The following is a 16,377-nucleotide window of genomic DNA, read 5'->3' as shown; positions in this document are numbered from 1 at the left end:
AAGAGGAGATGAGTTCGGGGCAGGAAGGGTGAGGGAGGTGGGGAGAGCACTGGAAATGAGCTAAGGTCATGACTTCCATTTGGAGCCATTTACCTTTGGTATTTTTGTAAAACAGCTAAGTGTGAATGCTAGTAGGTAATTGGATACACAGAGAAAATAATTAAAAATTCAATAGCCATCCCTTATATTATATAGAATTCTTCTGTAGAATGAGTTGTTCCATATGGTTTTTACGATTCCTGTGAGATAAGAACAAGTATGACTATATATATATATATCTCTCAAGCATTTATTATACTAAGCATTTTGCATACATTTACTCACATAATCCTTACCTCAACCCGGAGAGGTACATACTGTTAGTAACCCATTTTACAGTTAAAGACTCTGAGGCTTAGAGTTGAAGGTTAAGTAGCTTGACCAAAGTCACAGGGCTGGTAAGTAGCAAATCCACAGGGTCTGTTTTCCTTTTTGACAGATTTTTTGACAGATGCAGAAACCGAAGGTCAAATAAGACAAGGGACGTGTCCAAGGTTACAGAACCAGGAAGCTGTAGAACCAAATCTAGCACCCAAATCTGCTACTTCAGGAGTCCAGTGGTCTTTGCATCACCCCGTGAATTCAGGCTGTAGAAGTATGTTATTTGCACAGGGCAAGAGTGAGACGATTATAGGGGTAGGATCAGCCAGTAGCCATGTTCAAACCATGTTCAAACAAGGCAAGAACTGCTCATTTCCCTGTGTAGCTTCGTAAGAGTAAGGCGCTTCATACCCGCCTGCTGCTGGTGCTGATGATGATGTTGGTGACGATGATGGTGACAATGATGACCACGACAGAGGCTGGATGCTGCTGAGGTGGAGCTTCACTGTGCTAACACTTCAATTAAGACCCAAAAACCTCATGGCCCTAGAGTTCTTGAGGACAAACTTGAGACTGAGTATTATCTTTTCTTCCTAGATTATTCAAGAGAAGGGAACTTGGGCTGGAGTTGTATACATGTTGATTCAGCTCCGGTCAGCACTGTGCTAGACATACAGAATACAGTGATGAACAAGATAGACATACTCCCTGCTCTCGTGCAGCTCACTGTCTTAAAAACCCCAGCTAGTCACCCTGGATGGCGAGTAGGAACAGTGTCCCTACCTGAAAGCTGCCCTGAGAAGCCGACCTCCGTGGTTTTTGTTGGGTCCCTCCCACTGAAACAGGGGACACTAAGACACTAGCTGTGGGTTAGGCCTGGGTTTCCAGTCCTGGCCATGCCATTGGCCATCTGGGGGATCTTGGGAAACTTACCCAGCTTCTCTGGACTTGATGTAAAATGAATGGAAGGGGAGGGTGAAAGGATTAGATCCATAGTTTTCAAACTCCTTTTAAGCTACATTATTCATTCTTTATTCACTTAACAAATATTTACCTAGAGCCGACTTTATGCAAATAACATGAACAACACAAATGTGGCCCAGGCCTCATGGAGGTTGAGGTCTGGTGGAAATCTTATGCCAAACTCCACCATAGGAAACAGACACAAATGGGGATAATCCTGAAGTCGTCTGGGGCTTTACAAAACACAGTAAAAAAAAAAAAAAGAAAGAAAAGAAAAAAAGATTCTTGGGTTCTTGTCTCCCAGGCTGGGGCACTAACAGCAGCAGAAACTCATGCTCTGCACACCTATCTCCAGTCCTACGTCAACTGAATATTTTCTGTAATTTTGTCCAACAAGCCCCAAGCGCTGAAGCTTGTCGAGGAACTGCTGCTTTGCTCCATTGGTCTGTTCTGGGGAAGCCAGCCATTTACATGAGACTCTCTAAGGGTCTAGTTCAAACTGGGCCAGGAAGGGAAGGCCATATTTTCAACTGGAGGCAGAGGATTCTCATGCGTTACTCACCAAGCACAGAGCGAGCCCTGGAGAAGCTGCAAGGGATGTTAGCAAAAGCCAGACGAAGGGGCACAGTTGTGAGTTGCCTCTTCTCAGAGAAGCCTTTTTTTTAAAAAAAAAAAAGAAAGAGAATGAAAGCCCACCTCCCTTATTCCCTCGCTGATTCTGCAAAACAAACAGGAGCAAATTTTCCTTCATTGACTTTGTTTTTTCCTTCCAAAGAAATCCCTCCGTCCTCTCTGAGGAAGACCCATGTGAGGGGTACTGCACACCGTCTGTCCACTTGGTGAGAAGGGATATGATTTATTTTTCTTTCTCTCACCATTCTGTGCCAATGTGAGCCTGACCATTTCCAGATGAAATGCTGCCTTTACCAGAACGAAATGTTTGCAAAAAGGTCTTTAACGAACTAAAAACGTTAATTTGAAAAGTCTCCTCCGTGGAAAGAGTGAGGCTTGGAGAGGAGAGGAAATGACACACAGCCTATGGACTGGCAGACGGCTGGTTTCTCTTAAGTTTTTCGAAGAGGAGAGATGGAGAATGGGCTACGTTGGGTTGGGATCCAAAATGGACCCTCACTTGGAGGGCAGCACCGATACGGCAAGTTTGAGCTTTGTTCACACACTCGGCTTTGTTTTGCTATTTTAAATGTCTATATACACAGGATTCCCCCTAGTGAAAAAACATACACAGTCCCAGGCTCCTTCCCCAGCACCAGAAATTCCAGCCAATGCCCCACTGGCGTTACATCAAAGGTAATCTCGATGAAATTGATGTTCATGTTAACAGCAACAACCACCCGTAATGCCACCACTTTTTTTTTAATCGAGGTGTTCTTCTCCCCCCACCCCCACCATCAGTGCCACCCATATCGTACACAGGAGGAGAAAACATGAAAGTTACAGACTCTGCTTAGAGTGCTGATTATAAGTCATCGGGCAGATATAATTACAGGAATTGCTCTCCCTAGCCCAGCTGCTATTTATTTCAGCAGCTCTGACCCTTCACAAGGATCTTGCTGCCACCCCCCACCCCCAACTCATCCCCCCCGAAAAGGGCTTTTCTAACTGAAAGCAAACCCAAGCCAAGTCCTGCTCATACTCTCGGCCAGGTGCCAGGAAAAGTGTAAATTTTCGTGAGCTCCAACTATTTTGCCAAAAGTCTGCAATGTGTCTGGACACGAAAGGCTGTTCCCTTTTGTGAGGCCAGGTCTGAGCACCAGGAAGTTCTAAAAGCAGCACATGGAGAGAGATCGAGTGACCAGGAAAAGGGGCCAAAACAGCCTGTCTGCAGTATCCAAGCTCTGCTGGGGTGTCCTGCCTGAGCCCGGACAGTCATCTTATTGCCCTGAAAAAAATATAGTTGTTCTCAGACTCAGTATTCCAGTTGTGTGCTGTTAACTTTGTTCCCAGGGGCAATCCCCTAACCCCCTCCCAGGACTTCACCTTTCCTAATGGAAATTAAGCCAGTTAAGTGTGGAGAGTGTGTGTACGCACACGGGTCTGGGTGTGATCGAAAGAGACAGAAAGACTGAGCAAGGAAGGGTCTTGATTAACCTGTCTTTCAAGAGCGAGTCATTCTTGCTGTTCCGGGGCATATAGGCTTTCTACACTCTGAACCCCAAGACCTCATGGGTAAGCAGGGGTGCTGCCCAGCCCCGTGTGAGTCCCCTCCACGCTGGTGCTTTGCATCCCCACAGAATCATGCCCGGGTGAATTTCACTGCTCAGTGGAAGCCTGTGGTCTGTCTCTAGATTCCCCAGTTTTCATTCTATCCCTATTGAAAAGGGCAATAAACTTTAATGTGGAGGATGCAATGATTTGGGGGCCAAGTGTAACTTAACAAGCTTAAAAACCTCTGAATAAAAGCAAAGCCAAAGGGAAAGATATGTTTTCCAAGGGATTAAAAAGCAGTGTTATTCCCTTCGCACCCATCCTGCCCCCCCATCTTGCCCTGACAAAGCAAGGGGAGGAGACCAATCAAAGGGTTCAGGACCTTACTCACCAGATGAAGGTACTGAAGTGCCCTTGCTGCTAAGTTTCTATCAAACTGGCAAACTGGCAATGGCGAGGATGGCGCAGGGAAGAGCTGAAAGCTGGAGTGACAAAAATGATGTGACGAAAAACCCATAAAGGAAAACAGCTTTGCCTCAAATTACACAACAGACATATTTCATAAAAGTGAAATATAAATCGTTTTAATAAGTGGATCCACTGTCAGTGTACCAGCTATTGTTCCTAGAGGGGAAATCTTTTGTAATTTGAAAAAGAAAAAGTAGCTGCTATTTATCTTTCAGGCCAATTTGGGTTGCTAGGTATGATACAGAATTTGTATAAAGTAACGACATCAAAATAGAAGGTTTTTATGAATTCTTTTAAATATGGAACTCCAGCTAGAAATGTAGCTGCAAGGTATATGAAGTGAAATAAACTAAGAGAGGGAAAGAGAAGGAAGAAGAAAAAAGAGGAAAAGGAGACCAAGAGAGAGACAATACCCCCTTGGGTTTGGTGAATGAAGGTGTCTGTGCTTCATCTTAAAAGGGACCGAGATGAGCAAATAACATGCAGAGAGATGAACTGCCAGGCTGGAGAACCAAAGAGAGGGGGGTGTTCCTGCACAGAGAACAAGGAGGAGAAAAGGAGTGAGGTCAGGAAAAATGCACGCAGGCTAGGGGTACTGGGGGAAATCAGAGACCCCAGCCAAGTGTTTGAAATAGCTCTGGGCTGGGCGGGAGACGGTGTGTGTAAAGAGGAAGGTAGGAAAAGAGGATTAGAGATACACAGGCCCCCCCTTGTTCTCCAGCAAAGAAGATTCCAAAATAAACTGTGCCTTTGCTACCCTGGGATCTCATGGACCAGAGGTCCACACGCCATTCTTAGAGCCACAGCACCCTTCCCTGAGGAAAAAGGTCAAGTTCGTTTCCAGTCATAAAACATACCCGAGTCCTCTCTGCCTCGGGGAGGGTAACTCCAGAGACAGAGGCAGAGGAGGGAAAGTTACCCAAGAGACGCAAGAAGTGACAGAAGCACAGGAAAACTTTCAAGTCACTAATTCCCAATAAAATAAAGTTCATTTCAAACTTGCGGAGTTTTTGAATGTGTTTATTTTTTATGTGTTTTGTTTAATTTGTATAAGAGGGAAGTTCAAAGAGACTGGTACTTTTTCAGGTTATTTTAAGAAATCTGCCTCGCTGATTCTGTTATTCTTGGTTACTTGTTTAGCCCACACAGATTGTAAGGGGCCCCCTGGTATCTAGCACCCAAGGAGCTCCTCAGGTATGCAAGGCCCAGCCCCACCCCAAGGGAGATTACTATCTGGTGGCACAGGCAAGTGGGAAGATCAGGCCACAGGAAGAGCCAGCACCCTTTCTTAGGGGCAGGACATTGTTCCAAGAACTTTCCCCACTGGATCTTAAAGAATCTCACAAGACCCATGGAAGTAGATAGGATTCCTGTCAGGAGGAAACTGAGGCTCGGGGAGGTTAAGTCCCTCGCCCGAGGTTGCACAGCTAGTAAGCAACTGAGTCTGGATTTGAAGGCACCTGCCGAGTACTGAGTGATGTAGACCGCACTGCGTGTGCTGTGGGTGGGCAGAGGAGAGCAGAACCCAGGCTGTCTTCACGGGCCACCTCAGCGCTGTCATGGGGGACGCGACACAGCCGGAAGGGTAGGCTGGACTCCTACCTGCCAGGTCAGGGGCTCCGCAAGGTACTGGTCCATCACACACACAGCATTCAAGAGAAAACTCACCCGTCACAAGGCACGTAAAGGAAGCCCGTTTTTCTATCTTTAGGTCATTCTGTGCCTCCACAGCCATCTGCAGAGATGGGACTTGGTTTCATTAAACATGATATTTTTGTCAGCTCTCTGATGCTTTTTTGTTTTGTTTTCTCTTGCTTTCAATTAAAGGATTTTTTTTTTCCCCTCCCAGAAATTCTTTGGGGATTTGAAACCCACTTCAAGGAAGGAAAAAAAAAAAAAGGAAATCCATCTTACAGTATTAGTCACCGAGATGGGTGTGAAGACAACAGGCTATAAACTGAAATCAGCTCCATCTCCAAAAGCGAAGACCAATCTCTAACAAACTGCTTTGAATTTTAAGAACTAGAAATAATGCTGGCAAACTGGTTTGCCTTTCTTAAAATGCAATAAAAAAAAAAAAAGCTTCCAAATTAACTCCCAGTGGTTAACAACCAAATAAAAAGCATAGGCTAGGACTTCAAGCAAAAGCTAGGATGCTCCATTAGAGAAAAATACTTAGCTATGAAGAAATAAAAATATGAGCTGGAAATAAAATTTATATCTCACAAGAGCAAATATGGCGGGCACTGGAAGTCTGGCATTCCACCAGCAGATCAAACCAGTACAGAATCGGCCAGTGGGGTGGGGAGTCGGGGAAGGGGCCCAGGCTGTTCATGGTTGGGTTGAGTGTTTCCCACTTTGAAATCAGAGAAACGAGCATGTGTAGGGTGTGTGCCCTGCATGTATGACTGTCCCTCTCCTCAGCAGAGTCGTGATGAAATAATCTCCCTCTTATCACAGCCCTTGATCTCACAATCCCCTTTTCCCACGCTATTAAGATATCCCATGTCTCAGCAATTCAACTTTGCGTGTTCAAACCATTTTTTTTTGGCTCACACCTGCCCACACATCAGTGGCTCTGCTTTGCTTTATGCCTTGTCCATCTTGCAATGTTTTTATTAAGCCGGAACCTTCACTGTGGCAGAGGCCAGCTGCCACCCCGACGTGGCAAGCTCGAGCCAGCATCCCTCCTCCATGGGGCTGGAGAGGGGTCGCAGGAGCAGGAGAGTTCCCAAGGGCTCCAGGCCTCCCTGAGAGAGGAGGCACTGACCCAAGAGAAGAGAAAGGTCACATTTGCTTAGCAAAGCTCCCGGGGTTCTCAGGACCTCGCTCTCTCTGGCATTCCTGGGCAAAGGTTGCTCTCAGGAGCTTATCTGAGAGTTTGGCTCAAGAAGAGACCGCCTACCTGTATCTTGTCTTTAGCAACCATTTCCATTGGGTTTGCCTCATTGCCCTCTCACCCCCAACCTTTTGGATCCCTTCTAAGGTATCTGAAGGGACAGTCTACGATGCAGGGCCCTGGCCTGGAAATCGCCTGGCAATCCCCACCAGCCACCTTTCTTTCATCTGCCCCCTAAGGAAAAGAGAGCAAGATTCCGGAGTCAGGCTCACTCAGATTCAAATCCACCTCACTGAGGCCCCTTAACCTCCTTGAGTCTCAATTTCCTCATCTCTAAAATGAAAATCACAGTATCTTCCTCATACATCTTCCGTGGTGATGACATTTAATCGTATGTGTAAGGTACCTACATAGTCCGGTGTCAGGCACATGATAGGCACTGAACCACAATGGTTTCTGCTCCAACTGCCCACACTTAGTTTATCTTTCCTTACAATAATAATTACAACTGTTTATTGAGGCTTTACAACTTGCCAAGTACTGTCCCAAGTATTTTACATAGATAATCTGTTGCATCCTCAAAAATAAAATCCTGTGAAGTAAGTACCATCCTTATTCCCTTTTTCTAGGCTAGGAAATGAAGGCTCAGTGCCTGAGGTCATGCCCCTTAGTAAATGGCAGAGGTAGAATTTGAACCCAGATCTTCTGGACTTTAAAAATCCCATTCTTTCCTGTACATCTGCAGCTTTCTGTATCCTTGCAATCTTCACAAAAACTTTTGCCTGACTTGCCAACTGTGGTCTTCTCTAAAACTTTTCTCTCAACATTTCCCACTTATTCATTCATAAACAAGTCCTAGCTTGTTTGCACTAAGAAGTATGTGATTTTCACTTACATGATCCATGGCTGAGCACCTCCTGGAGTATTAGTAAAGCAGAGATCTCCATAGAAAGCAATTTGCCTTTTGCCAAAACTCAAGTTTTAGCCTGGGAACAAACATATTTCTTCATATTCCTTGGGACACGAAACCTGGGTCCTCATCCTAAGGCAGTATCCACTCTGGCTGCATCCTTCATAAAATCTAATTTTCATTTATCTATCCTAAGGCACAATAAAAATTTTAAAACCTTCATTATTTGCGAGTTTAGCCTCCTACACTCACCCTACACTTTGTTCTCCAAGCCCCAGCTCAAATTCCTCTAGGCAGCCTTCCCCTGTCTTTCAGCCCAAGGCTTGATCCCCACGCCCTGATGTGTCACAGAGCTCAGAGCCTGCTCTACAGACACCATCTGGCACTTCCCTAAAATGTTTCCTAAATGTTTCACTTGTGGACATCTTGGCCACCTAAGAAGGCTAGGATCTTGTCTTCTGTTGTTTATGAAACTCCTAAAGTGCTTAACACTTTACTAGTCATCAAGTAAACACCTAGTAGAATGTCTGTGGATGTAATTACCTCCCAAAATGCTAAAAACATCAGTTGCCCCACAAGCCACAAGCATACCCCTGCTTTTCCTTTGGAAGTTATCACCAGGCCTATCTCAGTGCCCAAGCTAAGCCAAAATGATGTGTGGTCTTCCAGAGACCCAAAGAGAGATCAATAATCCCATCTCTGGGACCCAGGTGACCTCTCATCTCCTCCTCATGAAGATCATCTGACCAGTCCCACTCAACCCAGCCTCTCCTTGCCCTGAACTCTTCATTTATAAGGAGGCACAAGCATCAACCCTTCCTTCTTCTGATAATAACACTTCCTCCATCCCAACTCTTTGGAAACCACTCTCCTTCCAACATGGCCAATGATTCTGATGAGAGCTGAGTATCTCATCCCTCTGGCTACAATAATTGGCCCAGGAATAACCACAAGGATGAACATTCCATCTCTCTGGTAGCAACGATTGGTCCAGGAATGAGCACATGACCCAAGCTGGACCAACAGGATCTTTCCCCAAGAATTTTCAAACTGAAACTGGCAGAGAAGAACCTCCTTTCTCTCTGATTGTGTGGTTGTAAGCATGAAACTCAGGAGCTGCCTGTCTCCTTTTGGAAGAGGGGATCTGTGGTTAGAGCAAATGAAGCAAACAGAAGGCAGAACCCGAGAGAGTATTGACAATGTTCAAACCCTGGCTGCAGTGATTCCTAAGGCAGCCATCTGCTGCTCTGCCTGAGATTGGGTTATGGGAGCCCAGATCTCCCTTTTGTTTAAGTCAAGTATCTATCACTTGTACCCGGAGTGTCCTCTTGACATACATACTTCCCAGGAGCAGTGTGTAAGTTAGTGCCAAGAACAGCGTGGATTAGGCCATCCTGCAGATGAAGACAAGTGAGTGGCAAGATTTGTGCCATGGACTCCTCATGGGCAGGGCCTTTGCTGGTCCACAGATGGGACCAGGAAGGGTGTGGCAGGAAAAGCTTCTCAGCCCACTGTGGCCTGGGTCTTCATCTGTAGAACCAAAGGGCTTATGACCGAAACACCCCTTCCTTCCCTGCTGGCCACAATTGCTGCTGGGCAAAGGGACTCACCAACTTCCTGGTTGGACCTATAAGGGAGGGGCTCACTCTCCCTGAACTCGGAAGACAAGTAGCACTGAGAGGTTTCTCAGCAGAGGCTGCTTTTCCGTATCAAAACTGCAGCAAAACAAAACCCTAGTACTACCAACCTAGTACAAAAAACTGAACTGGGAGTCAAAGCCTGAGACCTGGAGCTTCTCTGAGTCTCAGTTTCCTGTTCCGTTACTTGAGTAAAGAAATGCCTGATTGCCTCCTTCCAGGCCTGAGCAAGTGTAGGATGAGAGAATAACAATGACTGCAACTTTCTTAGCAGTCACTATGTGCTGAATCTATACATGCATTAGCTCATGAAGTCTTCACAGCACCACCTGGTGCACACAAGAAAACTCTGGTTGGACTTTAAAAAAGAAACCTTACCCAAAGACACAAAGCCAGTAAGTTGCAGAGCCTGCAGTGCAAACCACATCTATAGTAACAGTGTCTGTGCTTTAACCATTATGCCAGCCCTCCATCCAGAGACGGGATCGCCAGAGTTAACAGAAAAAAATACAGGATACTCAACTACATTTGAATTTCAGATAAACAACAAATAATTTTTTAGTCTAAGGATGTCTCATGCAATATTTTGGGCATACATATCCTAAAAGAGTATTTGTTGTTTGTCTGAAATTCAAATATAACTGGTATTTTGTCCTTTATCCAGCAACTCTACCTGGAGATCAGCTCTACGAATGCACTTTGAAAACGGTGGAGAGCTACACAAAGTAAAGCTCTTTTGTTATCAGTCCTAACCCCCGGTCTAACTGGAGACCTGCAGCGCTATTCCAGGACATCCGTATCCCCAGAAAAATATCCAGACAATCACCCAACCCTAGACACTTTCCATGGCCCTTTTGGAGGTCAGATAAACTCTAAGCATAACAGATACTTGGATAAAGTTCATTGGAATTCAGAAAAAATTATATTAACCACCCATATGCCCTCCCTCACCATCACACACACTCCCTTTGCTAAGGGCTAGGGGTCTTTTCTAGGGCTTCTTCTCCTCCTTCCCCCACCACTTAAATACCTAGATGGCAAGGTCATCCCACTCGCTGAGTTTCTGGTCACAGCATGCCAGTCTAGTACTAGATTCTGGGGAATTTTCCTATGGAGATATGGGCCCTGCCTTCAAGGTGTTACACTGTAATTGAAGAGATAGTGTACAATTAAGTGTAGAAGCGTAATGAGACAGTTCCCACTTATTGGGCACCCTGTACACATCAGGCACTGTGCTAGCTACATTCCCAGAGGTGGTCTCACATAATGCTCCCGGCACCTCGTCCAGGAATCATGGGCATCCTGCAACCTGTCCGAGCATCTGGACACTACCAGGAGCTCCCGCCCTGCTGTCAGAGGTGCCAAGCAAGGCACTGGCTTCTCATTTGATGAATAATTAAAATCACCAATTTGAGGATATTAAGATGAGAGGCTCTGCTATTTTCCATTTCTTACTTTCCTCATAAATATCACCTTATGACTGATCGAGATGTTCATGCCTTAAGGACATTTAGAGAGCCAAACTGGACTGGGTCCTAAAACATGACCCCTGTTGGAACACATGGTATGGCCAGGAGAATAGCAGAAAATGGATCCATTGTCCCTCCCTTGTTGACAGAGGGAGAAAGATAGTGTCCAAGTTTCCTTTCCTTAATGAAGGTCTGTGGTCCTACCAGCACTGTTGGCCACCACCTCCCAGATCACTTTCACCCAGACTTTCACTTCCATCCGGCTAATGGCTGCCCTGCCCTAGGTGACTAATGCCCTGCTTTTGTCTCATTATGAATTCCTAATCTCTTCTCATTTTTCTCCATAATTCCAGTTGATAATAGTAATCAACTTTCTCTCACTGTAGAAGAGGCCTTTTGAGATAATGTAATCCCTTGTATGCATAAGCAGTTGAAGGAGAGACTTCAACAAGGGTTTTCCAAGGTCTAAGGAAAACAGCAGAATGTAGCAAGTTCAAAGAGGCCACGCTACTTCCAACTTCTCACACCACTTTTTCCAACTCAGCCCTGGGTACCCTGGAAGCATTATGCCAAAGCACTTTTAATGGTATCAACACCGCCAGCTTTCCAAAAAATGGTTTCTGCTCATCTTTTCCCAACAAGCTACTCTCCCTAGACCTGCTTCTCAACCTGGCCTTGTCCAGGCTCAGGCTAAAATGACCTTGATTCACCTCGCACTTAGGGAGTGCAATGGAATCCTCTGCGAGGTGCGTTGAAGCCAAGGGACCAGAAGGTTGCACACCTCTGATACTGCTAGTGTTGGATTAGGTTTTGGACCCATCTAGTTTTAGAATTCAGGAAATATGATTGACACCTTAGATAAGTGAACCCAGAAATGAGTAACAGGATCCTACTGGACTTGCATGTCCTGCTTCTATCATCCTCTGTTAATTTTCTGGAATATACTGTTAATTGCTTCCATACTAAACATTACGTCCGCTTTTAATTCCAAAGTCCTCAGTGCTTCACAGGGGATGCTCAATACAACCTTTTATTTTTAGCTTGTTCTTCCGAGGTCTTCATTTTACGCCACTAGCTTGTGGTTAAAAGGATTGTTTTTGTTGTTTCTATATTATCTGTTGGGGGTTTTGGTTTGTTTACTTGTTGTGTTTTCTTACTATCCCCAAGAGATTCCAGGATCCTAATTTTGTTTCAATATCTGCTATTTGACCTCATTCTTAGCTTCTTGCCTCTAATACTTCCTTTTCATCACCTAGGACATTCCATCTTGCCTTGGGTCTCTCTGAAACCCCCACCTGTGTCCCTATTCCTCCCCAAATCTCCCATTACTCTTCCCCTAGTTGTGAGTTCCTAAACACTCCCCTCACGATGAGACACATTCAACCAATTCCCCTTCCCCATTTTCATGGTGAAACAACTCAAAAGTTAGATCGTTTTCGGAACTTTCTTTCAGCCCACGTCAATCACGTCTGCACTCTATACAAATGGATGGCTGATCTTGCCTCACAGTGATTTCCCCTTTCAAAACCTGCTCCCAAAAATGTTTTCTCCCTGTCAGCTCACCACTGACTCTCTGCAAATCATCCTGTGATCCCATGTAGAAAGGACATGATACACAAATAAATTTTAGTGTCCTTTGCTTGGGGTTATAACTGAAAATAGATTGGTAGTCAGAAAAAAATGATGCGTGTATAGCACAAATATATGTTTATATATATATATATATATATGATGCTATATATATGGTGCATATGTCAATAGCCTAAATATAATATGATAATCTGTGAAATAAAACACAACTTTTGCCCAAACATTCGAAGATCTTTAAAATAAAACATGTCTCATGAATGATAAAGCTATTTAAAACCCAATTGTACTTCATCCATGTGGATAAAATTACCTCCTGTTTAGTACTCCACTTCAATAATCATCACGTATCACATATGATACTATTACCAGGGCTAACGCTTACTGAGGGCTAACTATGTGCCAGCACTCAGCTAAGAAGCCTGTGTGCCTTAACTTTTAATTCTCACCAAAACGCCATGAGGTAGCTACTCTTTATCCTTCTCATATTACAGATGAGGAAACCAAGGCTTAAAGGGAATTGGTAACTTGCCAAAGTTCCCATAATTTGGTAAGTGGTGGAGTGAGAATTAGAGCCCAGCCTGGCCCAGCTCCAGAGCCCATCGCAGTAAACACCTACATGCTCCTCCTCTTCAAGGCTCCCACAAGCATTTCACCAGATCAGGAGTCTGAGGTCCTCCCACCAGGCCACTCACCAGGAGGCTAATCAGTCAGCAGTGCTATAGAGTAGGTCAGACTTTGCTCCATCTTTTGTGGAGTATAAAGATGATTAATAGCTTACATAGAAATTGATCTAACCACTGTTTTATGAAAAATGCAGGATTTCCATATCTTTAGAGGGACTTCTCAAAGAAATTTGAATTAGGGAACAAAGTAATTGAATTTTTCTGTCTTTCTTGGCATTTTTAGCTACTGATTAATGTAGAGTTCTGAGTGTTGGAAAGACTTAGAGAGATCAATAATAATACTAACTCTTATGAAAAGGTTTCTTATGAGAAAGGATTGTAGTTCAGGGTCTTTGATGGAAAACGGTCAAAGGTCAGAGTTCATGGGTGCCAGCTATATTGGCAAGGGGTAGGAGTGGGGCAAACTCTATTGCTACTATGACCTTTAACATTTCCTCAGAACCCTAGCTCTCTCCTGGTCTGAGGGAGGTGAGAGGAAAGAGTAGGGTTGATGACCACAGCCAGGCTACAATATTGGGTGTAAATGATGCCCTCCCCCATCACGCAGGCAGATCATCCACCCCCAGGTCTGTCCTCTTGAGAAGAACACCCCCTGTCTCTCAGGCCACAGTTGCTCATGAGGATTAACCCGTCCCATCTCCTCACCCCCGACCCCGGCATTCCCCCTCCTTCCAACAATCCTTTGGACAGACATGACTGACAAGAGTACCAGAGGCGATGATGTCACAAAGAGAGGGGGCAGTGTGCCCTGTTAGACCATCTTTCACTCCAGTGGACTCGCCTTCACAGACAAATTGATTTGCAAAGGTTCAGGCTGCCAGCCCGGCCTGCTTTGCATACAGAACGCTCCCTGGTGACACAATAAAAAGTGGCCAGGCTAACAGAGGAGCACAGCGGGGTCTGGCCGGTTCAAAGTCCAAACTCCACACCCCCTCACCTCAGTCTGGTTTGAAAGGTCACTGTGTGTCTGGGAAAATAGTCGCAGGATACAATGCTTTATTAAAGGTCACTATTTTTCAACAGCACTTAACACACACTTACACACAAATTGAGACTGGAGAGGGAAAAAAAAACCTGAGGGCTGCATCGCATTGTATATTGTGCTTGCAAGATTTATGTCTTGTGGTCACCAGCAATAAACACACACTGCTTCAGTATTAAAGTTCACATTAATCCACTGATTCTCCCTTCCCTGGAAATCAGCCTCTTCTTTGCCAGGCAGACAGGGGCAACCAAGACTTTTGTTCATCTCTTCTGTTTCTTCCCCATCTTTTCCTTCCCTTGTTGTAAGTTTTGTACTTTGGTTTAGTTTTCTAAATTCTTGTTGGTGTTGTTATTGTTGACGTGCAGCCAGAGAACTCTACTCTGGGTGGTTTCCTCTCTTGACTGTGCCTGATGTGTGCCTAGCATTTGGATCCAAGACCATGCGTACTCACCGTGCCCAAGACTTGGAGTACGTGTCTGTGGATCTGGATGTGTCACAGACCTTGAGAAGCAAAGGTCAAGTTCTTTTCTGTGCTGCTTATGGGCATCTAAGGGAGCGCTGTAGCCAAGCCAGTGGCCATCAACCATCAAGGAGACTGCCAGTCCTGCCCATCCATTATGTTGTATATTTTGTTTGAGTAAATACTTCCAATATAAGCAAAAATAGCAATTGTATTTTCCTCAGTAACAGACAGGTCATGTTTAGTTCCCAAGGAATGTTAACAATAGCAATCCCTGAATTCATAACAAAAGAGATTATCAAAGAAGTCAGCCGGAGCTGTTAGATTAATTTAGGCAAGAATTGCAAAAGAAAACATTTAGGAGAAACTCTATGAATTTCAAATAGCCAGCAAAATATATAATGTTGAGGATTCCACTCTGCTCTGTAGCACATTTTTGCAAAGCTTCTGCCAGTGATAGATTTTTGAGCTATCAAAAGCACATTAATTTTTTCTGATTAAAACAGCTGTGAAAATATACAAGTGTAACTGTGAAAAATCCGGGGCTTATTGTAATACTTTAAGCAAAACAAGGATAAAAGATTTTTAAATACGGACTTGCCAAAAGTAAAATATCTAACACGGAGAGAACTAATTCTGCGTGTGCTTCTAATATTTTGGCATAAATACTTTAATCCTCTTGTCCATCCTGTTGGCACCTCGTCTACAGTTGACTTGTTAAGGGCGAGTTCCTTTGTAATGTCGTCAGCACCTCTCCATAGTTATTGACTGTGCTCTCATTAAAACGGCAAGATCACAAAACCGGCAGAAGTGAGAAGAGGTGGGGAGGAAGCCTGCTCCTCACTACAAAGGTATTCAGAAAGGCGAAAGAACCTAAACGAGAAATGAGAAAACATGACAGAAGTGAAACCGCCTGACAAAGAGGAGGAGGGAGGTGGAGAAAGAAAAAGGGAGGAGGGAGCAGGAGGAGAAGGGAGGAGGGAGGTGAGAGAGGGAGGAGGAAGGAAGAAGGAGGAGAAGGAGGAGGAAGGAGAGAAGAGGAGGAGGGGGAGGAGAATGGGGAGAAGGGAGGAGGAAGGGGAGAGAGGAAGGGGATGCCTTCTGGAGGTGGGGCTGGAGTTTGGCGACTGTTTTCATGTTTCTATTATAAAAATACACAGGGGATGGATGGCAACTAGACTTTTGGTGGTGAACACAGTGCAATCTATACAGAAGTCGAAATTTAATAATGTACACCTGAAATTTATATAATGTTACAAACCAAAGTGACCTCAATGAAGAAAAAAGAATTTTTTAAAAACCCACACAAGGGATCGCGAAGACCCAGTTCAAGTTGCTTATGGAGTTCGCCTAGAGTTATGACATAATATCACGAATGAAGCACACACACACACACACACACACACTCACAGCCACATACAGCTTGTCTTCTTCTTGCTCCTTAAAAATAAATCCTTTTTGGAGGAAGGCGTTGATTTCTCTTGTCCGCACCCCTGATCTAGGCTTGGCTGGTAGTGATCTAGACCCTTCATTCCCCAATCTACTGTCTTGAAAGGGGTGACCTCACGCATAAAGTCATTGCATGATTCAAAAGCAGGGGGGAAGGGGGACAGCAGTGCATACTTAACCAAAGCAAGGTGGCTTTTGAGGAGACTCACCCAAAATTCAGTCCCCCAACTTTGAAGACAACATAAAGATCAAGAAAAGAAAAGAAAAGAAAAGGGAAGAGAAAAGAAAATAAGCCCCCTTGCCTCTCTCCCCTGGGCTGCAGGCTGAAACTCAGGGTTGGGCTGTGCGCTGCGCTGACCTTCCACAGCTTCCATTCAGGCGGGAATTTTGGGATTGGG

The 16,377-nt window shown here is 44.7% G+C and overlaps 1 long non-coding RNA gene across 1 annotated transcript; it reads right to left on the bottom strand.

Moving 5' to 3' along the window:
• Positions 1-348: 348 nt before the first annotated feature.
• On the bottom strand, positions 349-3,952 carry LOC124240278 (uncharacterized). The gene is made up of 3 exons (XR_006888821.1): positions 3,881-3,952; positions 1,886-1,978; positions 349-1,025 (listed from the first exon to the last, which is right to left on the bottom strand). It is a non-coding gene; the product is annotated as an uncharacterized LOC124240278 (long non-coding RNA).
• Positions 3,953-16,377: the final 12,425 nt, after the last annotated feature.

This window comes from Equus quagga, chromosome 5 (assembly GCF_021613505.1).
Source record: "Equus quagga isolate Etosha38 chromosome 5, UCLA_HA_Equagga_1.0, whole genome shotgun sequence".
NCBI lineage: Eukaryota > Metazoa > Chordata > Mammalia > Perissodactyla > Equidae > Equus > Equus quagga.
The sequence above is the reverse complement of the archived record's forward strand: the minus strand, read 5'-3'. Positions and strand labels throughout refer to the sequence as shown.